Source organism: Electrona antarctica, assembly GCF_951216825.1.
Source record: "Electrona antarctica genome assembly, chromosome: 3".
NCBI lineage: Eukaryota > Metazoa > Chordata > Actinopteri > Myctophiformes > Myctophidae > Electrona > Electrona antarctica.
Window position 1 is genome coordinate 14,100,489 of NC_136808.1, and position 19,681 is coordinate 14,120,169.

Sequence of the window (19,681 nt, forward strand, 5' to 3'; positions counted from 1 at the left end):
ACGCACGCACGCACGCACGCACGCACGCACGCACGCACACACGCACGCACGCACACACGCACACACACACACGCAGTTGGTGGAACAAGTCAAAGCTCGATCGACTCACAAACTCGATAACTTTCAAGTCTTGTATCAAGTCGTATCCTCAGTACTTCCAAAACACTGTGTTTTTGCTCAAACTTAAAACATTCCCGGGATAAACGTTCTCACGTACGAACGAGGCGCGCTCCTGTGAGTCTGCGTGTGAATTCAGCTCACGATGAACCCAACACACACACACTCACCTAAGCACTATTGTCCTTATCGATTCTTCATTCACGGTGTAGGAGTATGACACGAACACTGAAGCAATTGAAAATTGTGAGTCAACAGTTTGTCTCTGGACCCTAACCTTACTTTCTCACCGTAGTTTCCAATGCTTTTCTTTTGACTCTGTAGTTTACAATGCTTTTCTCTTTTCTCTGTAGTTTACACTGCTTTTCTCTTTTCTCTGTAGTTTCCAATGCTTTTGAGTTTGCCAGCATCATCCACTGGATCAGCCTGGCCATCCTCTCTCTCTTCTTCTCAGAGGTCAGTGTTCCATCAAACCAGCAATATGTTCTTAGATGAAAATGATTGCTATTATGATTTCAGTTTTAGTTAGATAAAGGAGCACTTCATCCGGGGTTTTTTTGTTCCGCTTTTTGTGTTATCCTTTTAGCATTATTGTAAGACTGTATCTGTACTTCTTGCAAACTGTTAATACAGTATTCAATAAAACTAATACTCATGAGATGGAACAATGCCTAGTGTCTACACCCTGCGTCTCATTGGTGGGTTATGTACAATATACCAGTGGTTCTACCCCAGGGTCACTTCATGCCCGCAATCATCTGCTATTTTTGAAAAATGTTGCAATTCTTAACACAAATCTTCTCTTCTGGGGAACCTTGGCACAAAACATTTTCAGATGGTTGTCTGCGGCCAAATACAATACCAAATACAATACCACTGAAGTATAATGAAGGGAACTTCAAACAAACGGATGCCCGTTTAGCCTTACGGCCCAAAATGTTAATTAAGTAACTATAAAACTATAAATAACTACAAAACATTTCAAAGTAAAAAGTTCCAGCATGTGTCTCCACAGTAAGCTGAATTACAAAAAGTTTGAATGGAGTTTCTAGGTGAAAGTGATTTGCCATGAAAGGTGAAAGTGATTTTTTTTACATGCCAATATCTGCCATTGAGCCCCATTATACATTTCTCATATTTGGTTTCGGACTGCATACTATATAGCATGTCGTTTTTCGTGATTTTGGAGGATTTGAAAGAAAGATGAAAATCATGAAAAAACGACGTACTATAGTCCATGGTTTCGGATAAAAAATACTATAGCATGTCATTTTTCGTGATTTTGAAGGATTTGAAAAAAGATGAAAATCACAAAAAAACGACATACTATAGTTCATGGTTTCGGACGGCATACTATAGCATGTCGTTTTTCGTGATTTTAGAGGATTTGAAAAAAAGATGAAAATCACTAAATAGGCCTACTATAGTTCATGGTTTCAGACAGCATACTATATTATGTCATTTTTCATGATTTTGGGGCACTATGTCAGAGCCAGGACTTGAACCTGTGGCCTCCTGATTCCCAGGCAGGCTCTGTACCCAGTGAGCCACTGTGCTTGCTGTGTACAAAAAGCAAAAAAGATAATGATAGAAGAGCCAGAGACTTGTTTATTTGTTGGTTCATAAGCATTCAACCCTCTAGAGATAAACAACAGCACAAGAAACAATAGACAAATCTCCTGTTATTTTATTTTTATTTTTATTTTTTTGTATAAGTGTTGTTACTCAAAGGGAAAGGCAAACAGTGTTGTGGCAGGTTGCATGTAGCTCAGTGACTTATCACTCTGGTTACATGATCTGGAGGTTGTGGGTTCAAACCCCACTCAAATCATTACTTGCCAATATCTGCCATTGAGCCCCATTGTAGCCTACATTTCTCAAATTTGAAAGCACTATATTTCTAAAACTATGAAACATTTCAAAGATTCCTTTTCAGGCAAACATGTCCACCGTAAGATGAACCTAAATACATTTGAATGGGGTTTCTAGGTGTAAGTATGTAGGACTAGTAGCATGCCAAAGTTTGTGCTATTGCCATTGAGAATGCATTGGGCGTTTAAGTTAAATAACTCAGAAACTACAAAACATTTCAAAGTAAAAAGTTCCAGCATGTGTCTCCACAGTAAACTGAATTATAAAAAGTGTGAATGGAGTTTCTAGGTGAAAGTGAAAGTGACGTGCCACAATCTGCCATTATAAATTTCTCAAATTAAAAGCACTATATTTCTAAAACTATGAAACATTTCAAAGATTCCTTTTCATGCAAACATGTCCACCATAAGATGAACCTAAATAGGTTTGAATGGGGATTCTAGGTGTAAGTATGTAGGACTAGTAGCATGCCAAAGTTATAATTCTTTTCGGACGGCATACTATAGCATGTCGTTTTTCGTGATTTTGGACTATTTGAAAAAGAGATGAAAATCATGAAAAACGACATACTATAGTTCATGGTTTCGGACGGCATACTATAGCATGTCGTTTTTCGTGATTTTGGAGGATTTGAAAAAAAGATGAAAATCACGAAATAGGCCTACTATAGTTCATAGTTTCAGACAGCATACTATAGTATGTCAATTTTTCATGATTTTGGGGCACTATGTCAGAGACAGGACTTGAACCTGTGACCTCCTGATTCCCAGGCAGGCTCTGTACCCAGGGAGCCACTGTACTTGCTGTGTACAAAAAGCAAATAAGATAATGATAGAAGAGCCAGAGACTTGTTTCTTTTGTGGTTCATAAGCATTCAACCCTCTAGAGATAAACAACAGCACAAGAAACAATAGACAAATCTCCTGTTATTATTTTTATTTTTATTTTTTTGTATAAGTGTTGTTACTCAAAGGGAAAGGCAAACTGTGTTGTGGCAGGTTGCATGTAGCTCAGTGACTGATCACTCTGGTTACATGATCTGGAGGTTGTGGGTTCAAACCCCACTCAAATCATTACTTGCCAATATCTGCCATTGAGCCCCATTGTAGCCTACATTTCTCAAATTTGAAAGCACTATATTTCTAAAACTATGAAACATTTCAAAGATTCCTTTTCAGGCAAACATGTCCACCGTAAGATGAACCTAAATAGGTTTGAATGGGGTTTCTATGTGTAAGTATGTAGGACTAGTAGCATGCCAAAGTTGATGGAAAAGCGTGACGAAGAAGCGTGACCTAAAAGCGTGACCTAAAAAGGTTTGAATGGGGTTTCTAGGTGCAAGTATGTAGGACTAGTAGCATGCCAAAGTTTGTGCTATTGCCATTGAGAATGCATTGGGCGTTTAAGTTAAATAACTCAGAAACTACAAAACATTTCAAAGTAAAAAGTTCCAGCATGTGTCTCCACAGTAAGCTGAATTATAAAAAGTGTGAATGGAGTTTCTAGGTGAAAGTGCTTTTTTGACGTGCCAATATCTGCCATTGAGCCCCATTGTAAATGTCTCAAATTTGAAAGCACTATATTTCTAAAACTATGAAACATTTCAAAGATTCCTTTTCAGGCAAACATGTCCACCATAAGATGAACCTAAATAGGTTTGAATGGGGTTTCTAGGTGCAAGTATGTAGGACTAGTAGCATGCCAAAGTTTGTGCTATTGCCATTGAGAATGCATTGGGCGTTTAAGTTAAATAACTCAGAAACTACAAAACATTTCAAAGTAAAAAGTTCCAGCATGTGTCTCCACAGTAAGCTGAATTATATAAAGTGTGAATGGAGTTTCTAGGTGAAAGTGCTTTTTTGACGTGCCAATATCTGCCATTGAGCCCCATTGTAAATGTCTCAAATTTGAAAGCACTATATTTCTAAAACTATGAAACATTTCAAAGATTCCTTTTCAGGCAAACATGTCCACCATAAGATGAACCTAAATAGGTTTGAATGGGGTTTCTAGGTGCAAGTATGTAGGACTAGTAGCATGCCAAAGTTTGTGCTATTGCCATTGAGAATGCATTGGGCGTTTAAGTTAAATAACTCAGAAACTACAAAACATTTCAAAGTAAAAAGTTCCAGCATGTGTCTCCACAGTAAGCTGAATTATAAAAAGTGTGAATGGAGTTTCTAGGTGAAAGTGCTTTTTTGACGTGCCAATATCTGCCATTGAGCCCCATTGTAAATGTCTCAAATTTGAAAGCACTATATTTCTAAAACTATGAAACATTTCAAAGATTCCTTTTCAGGCAAACATGTCCACCATAAGATGAACCTAAATAGGTTTGAATGGGGTTTCTAGGTGCAAGTATGTAGGACTAGTAGCATGCCAAAGTTTGTGCTATTGCCATTGAGAATGCATTGGGCGTTTAAGTTAAATAACTCAGAAACTACAAAACATTTCAAAGTAAAAAGTTCCAGCATGTGTCTCCACAGTAAGCTGAATTATATAAAGTGTGAATGGAGTTTCTAGGTGAAAGTGCTTTTTTGACGTGCCAATATCTGCCATTGAGCCCCATTGTAAATGTCTCACATTTGAAAGCACTATATTTCTAAAACTATGAAACATTTCAAAGATTCCTTTTCAGGCAAACATGTCCACCATAAGATGAACCTAAATAGGTTTGAATGGGGTTTCTAGGTGCAAGTATGTAGGACTAGTAGCATGCCAAAGTTTGTGCTATTGCCATTGAGAATGCATTGGGCGTTTAAGTTAAATAACTCAGAAACTACAAAACATTTCAAAGTAAAAAGTTCCAGCATGTGTCTCCACAGTAAGCTGAATTATAAAAAGTGTGAATGGAGTTTCTAGGTGAAAGTGCTTTTTTGACGTGCCAATATCTGCCATTGAGCCCCATTGTAAATGTCTCAAATTTGAAAGCACTATATTTCTAAAACTATGAAACATTTCAAAGATTCCTTTTCAGGCAAACATGTCCACCGTAAGATGAATCTAAATAGGTTTGAATGGGGTTTCTATGTGTAAGTATGTAGGACTAGTAGCATGCCAAAGTTGATGGAAAAGCGTGACGAAGAAGCGTGACCTAAAAGCGTGACCTAAAAAGGTTTGAATGGGGTTTCTAGGTGCAAGTATGTAGGACTAGTAGCATGCCAAAGTTTGTGCTATTGCCATTGAGAATGCATTGGGCGTTTAAGTTAAATAACTCAGAAACTACAAAACATTTCAAAGTAAAAAGTTCCAGCATGTGTCTCCACAGTAAGCTGAATTATAAAAAGTGTGAATGGAGTTTCTAGGTGAAAGTGCTTTTTTGACGTGCCAATATCTGCCATTGAGCCCCATTGTAAATGTCTCAAATTTGAAAGCACTATATTTCTAAAACTATGAAACATTTCAAAGATTCCTTTTCAGGCAAACATGTCCACCATAAGATGAACCTAAATAGGTTTGAATGGGGTTTCTAGGTGCAAGTATGTAGGACTAGTAGCATGCCAAAGTTTGTGCTATTGCCATTGAGAATGCATTGGGCGTTTAAGTTAAATAACTCAGAAACTACAAAACATTTCAAAGTAAAAAGTTCCAGCATGTGTCTCCACAGTAAGCTGAATTATATAAAGTGTGAATGGAGTTTCTAGGTGAAAGTGCTTTTTTGACGTGCCAATATCTGCCATTGAGCCCCATTGTAAATGTCTCAAATTTGAAAGCACTATATTTCTAAAACTATGAAACATTTCAAAGATTCCTTTTCAGGCAAACATGTCCACCATAAGATGAACCTAAATAGGTTTGAATGGGGTTTCTAGGTGCAAGTATGTAGGACTAGTAGCATGCCAAAGTTTGTGCTATTGCCATTGAGAATGCATTGGGCGTTTAAGTTAAATAACTCAGAAACTACAAAACATTTCAAAGTAAAAAGTTCCAGCATGTGTCTCCACAGTAAGCTGAATTATAAAAAGTGTGAATGGAGTTTCTAGGTGAAAGTGCTTTTTTGACGTGCCAATATCTGCCATTGAGCCCCATTGTAAATGTCTCACATTTGAAAGCACTATATTTCTAAAACTATGAAACATTTAAAAGATTCCTTTTCAGGCAAACATGTCCACCATAAGATGAACCTAAATAGGTTTGAATGGGGTTTCTAGGTGCAAGTATGTAGGACTAGTAGCATGCCAAAGTTTGTGCTATTGCCATTGAGAATGCATTGGGCGTTTAAGTTAAATAACTCAGAAACTACAAAACATTTCAAAGTAAAAAGTTCCAGCATGTGTCTCCACAGTAAGCTGAATTATAAAAAGTGTGAATGGAGTTTCTAGGTGAAAGTGCTTTTTTGACGTGCCAATATCTGCCATTGAGCCCCATTGTAAATGTCTCAAATTTGAAAGCACTATATTTCTAAAACTATGAAACATTTCAAAGATTCCTTTTCAGGCAAACATGTCCACCATAAGATGAACCTAAATAGGTTTGAATGGGGTTTCTAGGTGCAAGTATGTAGGACTAGTAGCATGCCAAAGTTTGTGCTATTGCCATTGAGAATGCATTGGGCGTTTAAGTTAAATAACTCAGAAACTACAAAACATTTCAAAGTAAAAAGTTCCAGCATGTGTCTCCACAGTAAGCTGAATTATATAAAGTGTGAATGGAGTTTCTAGGTGAAAGTGCTTTTTTGACGTGCCAATATCTGCCATTGAGCCCCATTGTAAATGTCTCACATTTGAAAGCACTATATTTCTAAAACTATGAAACATTTCAAAGATTCCTTTTCAGGCAAACATGTCCACCATAAGATGAACCTAAATAGGTTTGAATGGGGTTTCTAGGTGCAAGTATGTAGGACATTACATTACATTACAGTCATTTAGCAGACGCTTTTATCCAAAGCGACTTACAATAAGTGTATTCAACATAGGTAGGGAACAAAAACTACTAATCACCAGAAGTCTTTAGTGCATTTTCTGCAAAAACAAGCAACCAAGAGTATACCTAGCGCTAAGGTAAAAGTGCAATATATCAGCTACCTATTTCCTTAACCGGATGAGACAAAATAGCTAAATCAAATGAGCATGAGCTAAAACAATTAAGTGTATCGACTAAACAAGATCCAATAAACAATACAACAATAGAAAACAAACGTTCGTACAACTAGTTAACAACAAGTAGGTCAGGCAGAGAGGAAGGGTAGTGTTTCCTGAAGAGGTGGGTTTTCAACCTGCGGCGAAATATGGGCAGTGACTCTGCTGTCCTAACATCAGTGGGGAGTTCATTCCACCACTGTGGGGCCAGAACAGAAAAGAGTCGTGACCGTGTGGATCGGCCAGAAGGACCCTTGAGTGACGAGGCAATCAGTCGCCCCGAGGTGGCAGACCGAAGTGGTCGGGCAGGGGTGTAGGCATCGACCATAGCCCGGAGATAGGAAGGAGCTGTTCCTTTCACTGCCCTATAGGCTAACACCAGGGTTTTGAACTGGATGCGGGCCGCTACGGGGAGCCAGTGTAGAGAACGGAGAAGGATGGTTGTGTGGGAGAACTTGGGGCGGTTGAACACCAGACGAGCCGCAGCTTTCTGAACAAGCTCCAGAGGTCTGATGGCAGATGCCGGAGCACCAGCAAGGAGGGAGTTGCAGTAGTCCAGGCGGGAGATGACGAGAGCCTGGATGAGCACCTGGGCTGCCTTCTCCGTGAGGAAGGGGCGAATCCTCCTGATGTTGTAGAGGAGGAATCTGCAGGACCTTGTCACTGATGCGATGTTTGCCGAGAACGTCAGTTGATCGTCCAGGGTCACACCCAGATTTTTCGCAGTCCGAGTTGAGGTCACCACAGCATTATCAATGGTGATGGCCATGTCTCGGTGCGGACAGCCCTTCCCCGGGAGGAACATCAGCTCGGTCTTGTCCAGGTTGAGCTTCAGGTGGTTTGTCGACATCCACGCCGAGATGTCAGCCAGACAAGCAGCAATGCGTGCCTCCACTTGGGTATCAGAGGGGGGGAATGAGAGGATCAGCTGGGTGTCATCGGCATAGCAGTGGTAGGAAAAGCCATGGGAGTGGATGACAGCACCCAGAGACTAGGACTAGTAGCATGCCAAAGTTTGTGCTATTGCCATTGAGAATGCATTGGGCGTTTAAGTTAAATAACTCAGAAACTACAAAACATTTCAAAGTAAAAAGTTCCAGAATGTGTCTCCACAGTAAGCTGAATTATAAAAAGTGTGAATGGAGTTTCTAGGTGAAAGTGCTTTTTTGACGTGCCAATATCTGCCATTGAGCCCCATTGTAAATGTCTCAAATTTGAAAGCACTATATTTCTAAAACTATGAAACATTTCAAAGATTCCTTTTCAGGCAAACATGTCCACCATAAGATGAACCTAAATAGGTTTGAATGGGGTTTCTAGGTGCAAGTATGTAGGACTAGTAGCATGCCAAAGTTTGTGCTATTGCCATTGAGAATGCATTGGGCGTTTAAGTTAAATAACTCAGAAACTACAAAACATTTCAAAGTAAAAGGTTCCAGCATGTGTCTCCACAGTAAACTGAATTATAAAAAGTGTGAATGGAGTTTCTAGGTGAAAGTGAAAGTGACGTGCCACTATCTGCCATTATAAATTTCTCAAATTAAAAGCACTATATTTCTAAAACTATGAAACATTTCAAAGATTCCTTTTCAGGCAAACATGTCCACCATAAGATGAACCTAAATAGGTTTGAATGGGGATTCTAGGTGTAAGTATGTAGGACTAGTAGCATGCCAAAGTTATAATTTTTTTCGGACGGCATACTATAGCATGTCATTTTTCGTGATTTTGGACTATTTGAAAAAGAGATGAAAATCATGAAAAACGACATACTATAGTTCATGGTTTCGGACGGCATACTATAGCATGTCGTTTTTCGTGATTTTGGAGGATTTGAAATAAAGATGAAAATCATGAAAAAAGGACATACTATAGTCCATGGTTTGCGACGGCATACTATAGTATGTCATATTTTCATGATTTTGGGACAATATGTCAGAGCTGGGACTAGAACCTGCAGCCTCCAGATTCCCAGGCAGGATCTGTACCCAGTGAGCTACTGTGCATGATGTTCTTAAAATCCCGAATAGATAATGGCAGAAGAGCCAGAGACTTGTTTCCATTGTGGTTCATAAACATTCGAACGTCTAGAGATAAACAACAGCAAAAGAAAACAATAGACAAATCTCCTGTTATTTTATTTTTTGTATTTTATTTTTGTATCAATGTTGTACTCAAAGGGAACAGCAGACTGCATTGTGGCAGGTAGCAAGTAGATCAGTGACTTAGCACACTGGCTGCATGATCTGGAGGTTGTGGGTTCAAACCCCACTCAAATCTTTACTTGCCAAAATCTGCCATTGACCCCCATTCTGAATTTCTCAAATTTAAAAGCACTATATTTCTAAAACTATGAAACATTTCAAAGATTCCTTTTCAGGCAAACATGTCCACCGTAAGATGAACCTAAATACGTTTGAATGGGGTTTCTAGGTGTAAGTATGTAGGACTAGTAGCATGCCAAAGTTTGTGCTATTGCCATTGAGAATGCATTGGGCGTTTAAGTTAAATAACTCAGAAACTACAAAACATTTCAAAGTAAAAAGTTCCAGCATGTGTCTCCACAGTAAACTGAATTATAAAAAGTGTGAATGGAGTTTCTAGGTGAAAGTGAAAGTGACGTGCCACTATCTGCCATTATAAATTTCTCAAATTAAAAGCACTATATTTCTAAAACTATGAAACATTTCAAAGATTCCTTTTCAGGCAAACATGTCCACCATAAGATGAACCTAAATAGGTTTGAATGGGGATTCTAGGTGTAAGTATGTAGGACTAGTAGCATGCCAAAGTTATAATTTTTTTCGGACGGCATACTATAGCATGTCGTTTTTCGTGATTTTGGACTATTTGAAAAAGAGATGAAAATCATGAAAAACGACATACTATAGTTCATGGTTTCGGACGGCATACTATAGCATGTCGTTTTTCGTGATTTTGGAGGATTTGAAAAAAAGATGAAAATCACGAAATAGGCCTACTATTCATAGCACAAACTTTGGCATGCTACTAGTCCTACATACTTACACCTAGAAACCTCATTCAACCAGCATGTCGTTTTTCGTTATTTTGGACTATTTGAAAAAGAGATGAAAATCATGAAAATCGACATACTATAGTTCATAGTTTCAGACAGCATACTATAGTATGTCAATTTTTCATGATTTTGGGGCACTATGTCAGAGCCAGGACTTGAACCTGTGACCTCCTGATTCCCAGGCAGGCTCTGTACCCAGGGAGCCACTGTACTTGCTGTGTACAAAAAGCAAATAAGATAATGATAGAAGAGCCAGAGACTTGTTTCTTTTGTGGTTCATAAGCATTCAACCCTCTAGAGATAAACAACAGCACAAGAAACAATAGACAAATCTCCTGTTATTATTTTTATTTTTATTTTTTTGTATAAGTGTTGTTACTCAAAGGGAAAGGCAAACTGTGTTGTGGCAGGTTGCATGTAGCTCAGTGACTGATCACTCTGGTTACATGATCTGGAGGTTGTGGGTTCAAACCCCACTCAAATCATTACTTGCCAATATCTGCCATTGAGCCCCATTGTAGCCTACATTTCTCAAATTTGAAAGCACTATATTTCTAAAACTATGAAACATTTCAAAGATTCCTTTTCAGGCAAACATGTCCACCGTAAGATGAACCTAAATAGGTTTGAATGGGGTTTCTATGTGTAAGTATGTAGGACTAGTAGCATGCCAAAGTTGATGGAAAAGCGTGACGAAAAAGTGTGACGGAAAAGCGTGACGAAGAAGCGTGACCTAAAAGCGTGACCTAAAAAGGTTTGAATGGGGTTTCTAGGTGCAAGTATGTAGGACTAGTAGCATTCCAAAGTTTGTGCTATTGCCATTGAGAATGCATTGGGCGTTTAAGTTAAATAACTCAGAAACTACAAAACATTTCAAAGTAAAAAGTTCCAGCATGTGTCTCCACAGTAAGCTGAATTATATAAAGTGTGAATGGAGTTTCTAGGTGAAAGTGCTTTTTTGACGTGCCAATATCTGCCATTGAGCCCCATTGTAAATGTCTCAAATTTGAAAGCACTATATTTCTAAAACTATGAAACATTTCAAAGATTCCTTTTCAGGCAAACATGTCCACCCTAAGATGAACCTAAATAGGTTTGAATGGGGTTTCTAGGTGCAAGTATGTAGGACTAGTAGCATGCCAAAGTTTGTGCTATTGCCATTGAGAATGCATTGGGCGTTTAAGTTAAATAACTCAGAAACTACAAAACATTTCAAAGTAAAAAGTTCCAGCATGTGTCTCCACAGTAAGCTGAATTATAAAAAGTCTGAATGGAGTTTCTAGGTGAAAGTGCTTTTTTGACGTGCCAATATCTGCCATTGAGCCCCATTGTAAATTTCTCAAATTTGAAAGCACTTTCTAAAACTATGACACATTTCAAAGATTCCTTTTCAGGCAAACATGTCCACCGTAAGATGAACCTAAATAGGTTTGAATGGGGTTTCTAGGTGTAAGTATGTAGGACTAGTAGCATGCCAAAGTTTGTGCTATTGCATTTGGTGTTTAAGTTAAATAACTCAGAAACTACAAAACATTTCAAAGTAAAAAGTTCCAGCATGTGTCTCCACAGTAAGCTGAATTACAAAAAGTGTGAATGGAGTTTCTAGGTGAAATTGATTTGCCATGAAAGGTGAAAGTGTGAAAGTAATTTTTTTTTACGTGCCAATATTTGCCATTGAGCCCCATTATACATTTCTCATATTTGGTTTCGGACGGCATACTATAGCATGTAGTTTTCCGTGATTTTTGGAGGATTTGAATAAAAGATGAAAATCATGAAATAGGCCTACTATAGTTCATAGTTTCAGACAGCATACTATAGTATGTCATTTTTTCATGATTTTGGGGCACTATGTCAGAGCCAGGACTTGAACCTGTGACCTCCTGATTCCCAGGCAGGCTCTGTACCCAGTGACCCACTGTGCTTGCTGTATACAAAAAGCAAATAAGATAATGATAGAAGAGCCAGAGACTTGTTTCTTTTGTGGTTCATCCCACACGGTATGTAGTACTAGCAGCATGCCAAAGTTTGTGCTATTGCCATTGAGAATGCATTGGGCGTTTAAGAAGTGAAGCGATGGGGGTCATAATTAACCCCATGGTTAATGAGCAGCGAGGGATGGAGTTACGGTGATGGCATCCTGACACACACAACACATGTCACTTTGTCACCGCAGCACTGTCGCTCGGATGTCACCGTTGTTGTCACAACAAGCGGCGGTGTCAGGCACAGGTCCCCACTTTGATAGATTAGCCTGGCCTATTACATGACAGGACATGCTAATTGGAATGTAAATCAATGGAAAACACACAACCAGTGGTGGAATAAGTACTCCGATTTCTCGCTTAATGTAAAAGGTAGCAATAAAAAAAAGTCTTTACTATTTAGGCATGTATTCAACATTTCAAAATGTTGCTTGAGTAAAAGTACAAAGGTATTGGCAAGTACTCATTATGGATAATGTGCTATTTCACAGGGTTCAGTTTTTCCTCCTTTATGGTTTTGTTGTTTTTAATTTGTACTTTTGAATAATTAAGTATTTTTAACATTACTTTATTTAACAGAGCAACTTTCACTTGAGTAATATTTGACCAGGGGCACCTCTACTTTGACTCCAGTATACTGGGGTTGAGTAGGTTTGCCTACCATTGCAACTCTGTACAGATACTGAATGCTGTGAAGATCAGTAGTCTGCCCCCGCTCCTGTTCTTGCTTGGATCAGCAAGGATCGCGCCACGTCTCATGTGCAGACGCATAGCGTGCAAAAAAAGCTGACCACAAATCCAGCTCTTGCCACCTGCGGGCGAGTGCAGGAAACAAGCACGTGCGCAGGAATTTCACAGGACCGCGCCCGCTTGCTTCGCCCTCAACCCCTCAACTTCTCTGTGCGTCCCAAAAAATCTCCCGCCTTTCATTGAAAATGAATTGCTATAAGGTCACAGGTGCGTCACTCGCTCTCATCAGCACTATGAAACGGCCTCATAGGCGTGTCACTCGCTCCCGGCCCGTCTGAAATATGAAATATTCTTGCCGAAAGAATGTAGTGAATGTGATGACAACTCAGTTACATTGAATGCATTTTATAGGATGAGTCAACCTTCACCTAATGCCATTTTTGACGTGCAACACAGACTATAAATTAAGCATATCTCTTACCTTTTCCTAACCTCCCTATCTCTCTCTCTCTCTCTCTCTCTCTCTCTCTCTCTCTCAGACTGTCTTTAGAATCGTGGTTCTTGGGATTTGGGATTACATCGAGAACAAAGTTGAGGTATGAGGCGTTCCACTCATAATAAAACAACTCGCATTACGGTCGCCATGCACAGCTGATCATCTGTTTCCATCTGCTTAATCTGTTCTCTGTGTCTTTCTGCGTCACTCCAGCCACCTGCATGCATGTCCTCTCTCACCGCATCCATAAACCACCTCACGGTATGTTGTCTCTGTCTGTCGGCTGGAAACCTCATGTGTCCAAAACTGTTACTCAAATTATTCAAATAAAAATATAGCTGCAAGCAGTGATAAGACGGAGTCATGAGCCATAAGAGTAATACGAAATAAAGAAAAAAGCTGTGACTGTGAGCTTCAGTTCTTGAGCGATTCCCACGACCCTCTACCATATTGCCGAATTTCATGGAAAACGACAGCACAGAACAGCCACAGAAAATGTCGGAACCCGTACGAAAACAATAAGGGGTCTTCACCCCTTCGGGCAAAATTGCAAAAGTAGCAGATCTACAAGCTCAAAAGAAAAGAGCATTTGGATCTGCTACTTTTGATACTTGTGTGTGACGCTGTAGTATGATCAAGTAGGGCATTAATCTACGAAATAACACAAAAAGTTTAAATATGGAGATAGGAGGTTTCTGCCCGACAGCAATATGCACGTGTATGTGCAAGTATCTGTAAGATGTATTTAGGCGTGTGTTTGTGTGTGTGTGTGTGTGTGTGTGTGTGTGTGTGTGCGTGCGTGCGTGCGTGTTTGTGTGCGTGCGTGACTGGGGCAGGTGTTTGACGGTGCTGTCATCGTGCTGTCCTTGGCACCCATGGTGGCCTCCACGGTGGCCAACGGTCCTAGCAGTCCCTGGGACGCCATCAGCCTCATCATCACGCTGCGCATCTGGAGGGTCAAGCGCATCATCGATGGTGAGAACATGCACTGTCCTGGACTTGGACTTTATTCTGTTCTTTTGAGCTTCCTCTCCCACTCTCAGAGTGTATCGGGCAGAAAGCTCTTATGGTAACTTTTCATGTTTTTTGCATGTGCATTCATCCATTCTGAACGGGCATCGCACTAGTTTAATTGATAATGTATTTAAAAATTCACACTTGTGTGAAGTAAGCAGCACCTTTTATCACAATGACCATGCATGAAGTCATCATACATCGCTTTTATTTTAGGCCCACAGTGGCCTAAAACGTTTATACAGAATAAAACGTTCTGTAAAAAGTCCATGAACCTGGCTGCCACATGATGCCCTGGTTTACATCAGCCAAGGGTTTAAGTAAAGTCCATTGTCTAGTTTATGTCTTATAGCACCATTAACACAGTGTCGCTCTGTGACAGCATTTCAATGGGATTAATCAAAGAGCCAGATGATTATAAAAATCCATACTAATAGTAATAAGTCACTTCCATGCTTTCCCAGTGACTCAGAGTCTTGACACTGATGTATGCAGCACATTATTACGGAGTACAATGACAAAATGACCCCATTCACCGCATGATTAGACAAATTATTTACTATTCAGAACAATAAGGCTATCGACCAGCGCTCAGAGTAAATTGCTGCCACTCAGACGCTCTAACGCGTATTGATGGGAAGCAGATCGTAAGCAGATTCAGCGGAACCATAATGAATCTTGTGGCTGTTCAACATGTTAATGTAGGCTGGATCAATACTGGCTGGGAGGTCACCCCCATAGTGCTCTCTGTCTGTCTGTCTGTCTGTCTGTCTGTCTGTCTGTCTGTCTGTCTGTCTGTCTGTCTGTCTGTCTGTCTGTCTGTCTGTCTGTCTGTCTGTCTGTCTGTCTTGCTGTCACTGTGTCACTGTCACTGTTCTCTCTCTCTCTCTCTCTCTCTCTCTCTCTCTCTCTCTCTCTCTCTCTCTCTCTCTCTCTCTCTCTCTCTCTCTCTCTCTCTCTGTCACTCTCTCTTCTCTCTGGATCGATATCAGTTGGGAGGTCACCCTCCTCATGGCCTCGTGCCCCGGTTGCATGCAGGATCAAATGTTTCTATTCTATGCCTCCCAGTACCTGACGAACGCTGACTCATATGGTGGGGCTCCACCACCACACACACACACACGTGGTGAATGGTATAGTGCCTTTATCCCTTTCTGATTCCCAAGTGGCCACTCTACCTCTTGAGCCACTGCCACCCAAGAAAAATAAGTCCCAGTTTTGTCTCCATCTCACAAGTTCCTGGAAAATAACTAGACTTCCAAAATACAATATGCAATGAATGCTGTGTTTGTTTTTCCTAAACGAGTGTCTTAGTGTTTTCATACAATCCCAAGAGAATCTTCAAGTGCACGTGCGTCCAGCATTGGCACTGTGGGTGCTAATCCATGTTAGCACTCTGGCTGCTAATCTGTGCACTTTAGTGAAGCTGTTGAACTGCGAATGCACCAATTGGATATGTGTGTTGTGGTGTCTTTCCCAACTTGTTGCTTGATGAAGGTAAGTATAGTCGGTACAGAGTACAGTATGTCTCCACTGGAAATATTTAGTCACTAATAATAATCACATAAAAACAACAATTCCATTATTCCAATTCCACTATCTCTGAGGAAATTATTAACTCCACAACAATTATTTTAAAACGTTAGTTAGGCCTACTAGTTAGGCTACCTTTTAGTATTACTAAACATACATTATATATTTCGGCTGAAAATACAAGCTCACAACGTGTCTGTCTGTCTGTCTGTCTGTCTGTCTGTCTGTCTGTCTGTCTCGTCAGCCTATGTGTTGCAGGTTAAGGTGGATGATGGAGATGGACTGAGAGTCAGCTGTATGAGAGGAAGTCTAGCGTATGAGAGAACAGCTGGAGCGTCTGACTCAGATCTGCCAGAACAAGCTGTGAGTCTGAAAAAACAGCTCGTTCAAGACCAGTGTTTCCCAAACGTTTCAGTTCAAGACCTGATATTTTAATTTGGTGATTACACGTCAGGAGTTGCTGTCAGTTCTTACTGACAGCAACGCTGCTAGATATAGTTTTCTCTTTTTCTAAGCAACATGTAGTCGGATAAAGGTGGTACTACTTTAATACAGAAATCAGGAAAAGGGGGTACTATTAGAAATGTCAGAACCACTGACTTGGAGGTATACCCATAGTCACTGAAAATAAAACTAGTGAAATGCTTCCAAGCTAGTCTCAAATCTCTCAACAATCAACAGACATTGATGAGACATTCAGCTAAATATAGTGAGCTATAGAGGGTATGCGCATGCTTAAAGTGAATGGCACATCGAGTGGCAAATCGAGTGGCAAAGCAACATACAAAGTCAGTTTAACATTGTTTAATGTTGTTTAATGCAATCAGATAGGACTTTTCTGTTTGGATGCATGGGCTGTCAAGGCCAGAAAGTAGTTTTTTGCCACTCAGTAGGCATTCCTGCATAACTTCCGGGTTTGATGATGATGTCACGCGCATACTCTCTATTGAACGCATTAGTTAAAGGAAGGCGTTAACAACAACAACAAAAAGTTTAATAAACAACGTGTAGTGGGGCTCTCTGATTTGTCTCTCTTAGCTACGGGATCCTTTTGGCCTGAAAAACATTTAATACCCCCTGCCCTAGTCTAAGAAACTGACCAAAATTATATTTTTACACTTATTCAATAGTAAATTGTAAATGGTGCATATGTACAATTAGCCTCTATGCAAAGCCCTATAATGTGCAATACATTCACCCATTCATACAGCAGTGGCAGAGGAAACCATGCAAGGGACCAACCTGCTCATTGGGAGCAGTTAGGGATCAAATTGGGAACCTTCCATTTTCAGATGCACTACTGTAGGCCTACCTCCTGAGTCACGACAATAGGGGCATATCCCTTGCCTATTCCTATTAGTATTAGCCTACCTGTGTTAGAATGTATATTTTCAGCTTTTTACAGCTAGGCTATTTGTAACTTGCATTATATATTGCATTATGTACTGTATGGACATTGGCTGAGTTTCCCAAAGGGACCATGCGTAGCGAGTGGGCATGTGGTTCTTCCCCTTTCACTGTGAACATAGATATTCAACATAGAGGTGCCACGCAACTTTCCTTATAAGGCGCTGAATTGAAGTGTAGACCGGCCTGACCGGTCAATAAAATAATGCTGAATTAACTAGCTTGTATTGGTAACTTTGACTGCACAATAGCCTCCCATTTAACCTCCTTGTATATGCCTATATTTATTAACCCACAATTGAATGTTATTCTATTTAATTGACTTGCACAATGGGACAGTAGTGTTTTCATTTACTTCCGCTAAAATCCCGCAACTTCCGCCCAAACAAATGATAGTCTTTACAGCGTAGGTCTTGCCCAGGGTGTCTCAACATCGACAGTATAGCCAGGGGCCTGTTTCACGATACTTGGATTAGGGATTAAACCAGGATTTTTATAGATATCCTGGTTTAATATATCCTGGATCAGCGATTAATCGGTTTCATGAAATATCATTTTGGTTAATCTTGTCAGATAAATTTAGCCAGTTAAAGCTGCTATAAGCAATAATATGTCCATTTTTTAACCCATTGCTGGCTGTCTGAATACAAAAAAAAAGGTCATTCAAATTGACATATTATTGCTTTTAGCAGATGTTGAGGCTTGATTGAGTTTCATGAAAGCAATGCCACATTACTTACCATGGAAACTAATGCTGTGGACCGTTGCACCTGGCTGATAATAAAGTATTTGAATCATCTTTGAATCGATCAACAAAAAGTTACAGTATTACACAAAAGATTGAGGCCTTTAATATTGTGTTCTAATATATAGCCAACAGTCCTGTCCTGGATATTCTTGTATGAGACAATAATAAACTAATGCCATAACCCACCACAGCCCCACCATAACACATGCATGTTGCTCTGGGTTGTAGTTTCATAAACCACCAGAGGAGGGCAGCAACAGCTCATATAAAAGTTCAAGGTCCATAGCTACAAAAGATGTCAAAATGGACTTATACTGTATAGCCTAATGAGGTCAGCCAGCTTAAAGAAGGCCCTGTCGAAACAAAATCATACACACACACACACACACACACACACACACACACACACACACACACACACACACACACACACACACACACACACACACACACACACACACACACACACACACACACACACACACACACACACACACCGTTTAGATAGGCCTGCATCCCTCCTTCTCTCTCCCTTCCCACCCTTGCTCCATATATTCAATGTATTGTTTCTGCCACTGTTCCATTTGTTCTCCATTTCACGCACGCACGCACGCACGCACGCACGCACGCACGCACGCACGCACGCACGCACGCACGCACGCACGCACGCACGCACGCACGCACGCACACACACACACACACACACACACACACACACACACACACACACACACACACACACACACACACACACTCTCTCTGTCTTTATTCTTCATTCTCTAATTTATTGAAAATGTGTATACTGTAGGTGTGTATTAAAAACAAGTTACATTGAGTTCAGAGATCCGACTTTGTCTATCTGTATAGGTGGTCCTTATCGTTGTGTCTTGTGTATACAGGTACATAAGAGTCAAATATGTTTTTGCTTGGCTTCTTTAGACATTGTAGCAGTAGAAGAAATGTTTTTTTTTTTTCTCTCTCTCTCTCTCCCCCTCTCTCTCCCTCTCCCTCTCCCTCTCCCTCTCCCTCTCCCTCTCTCTCTCTCTCTCTCTCTCTCTCTCTCCTCTCCCCCCTCCAGTTTGAGATTCGTCAGCTCAGAGCCCACCTGGCGCAGCAGGACTTGGACCTGACAGCGGAGCGCGAGGCGGCCATGCAGATGCACCACGCCTGGGGCAAGCAGGGCAGTGCTGGCTTCCAGGTGGTGGAGGGTCTGGGGCCCCCAGGGGAGTCTGACGATGAGGGGGGCCACAGGGGGCCCCGCGAGCCCAGAGACAACGCAGGTACTGTACACACTCATGAGAGTGTTCAAATTGAACCAAATGGACCCTTATGGGCAGTGGTTCTTATAACGTTTTAATTTCAAGGAACCCAATAACTCCAAGAGTGTGCAAGTGCACGGGCCGTTAGGGTCCATTTGATTCTATTTGTACACTCTCAGAGTTAGAGACCTGTAAAGGTCCATTTGATTCTATTTGTACACTCTCAGAGTTAGAAGACATGTAAAGGTCCATTTGGTTCCATCTGTACACACTCAGAGTTACAGACCTGTGAGGGTCCATTTGGAACCCCCTCTGAGGGTCCCAGGTCCCCACTTTGACAACCACTGCTTTATGGCGTCTACTACACTCCCAATTAGGGTTGCGTCCTTGTTCTGGGACTCAAAATTCAGCAAAAATAGTCGATCTACAAGCTCACAGTGCA

General features: G+C 40.5%; 1 pseudogene across 1 annotated transcript in view; it reads left to right on the plus strand.

Annotated features, from left to right (window-relative positions):
• LOC306919655 (transmembrane protein 266-like) overlaps positions 1 to 19,681 on the plus strand; it is an 87,948-nt pseudogene that overhangs the window by 61,127 nt on the left and 7,140 nt on the right. Inside the window, exons 5-9 of the transcript in view lie at positions 500 to 573; positions 13,322 to 13,378; positions 14,115 to 14,253; positions 16,070 to 16,188; positions 19,059 to 19,260. The product of the transcript in view is annotated as a transmembrane protein 266-like (transcript). The remainder of the gene's footprint in view (positions 1 to 499; positions 574 to 13,321; positions 13,379 to 14,114; positions 14,254 to 16,069; positions 16,189 to 19,058; positions 19,261 to 19,681) is intronic.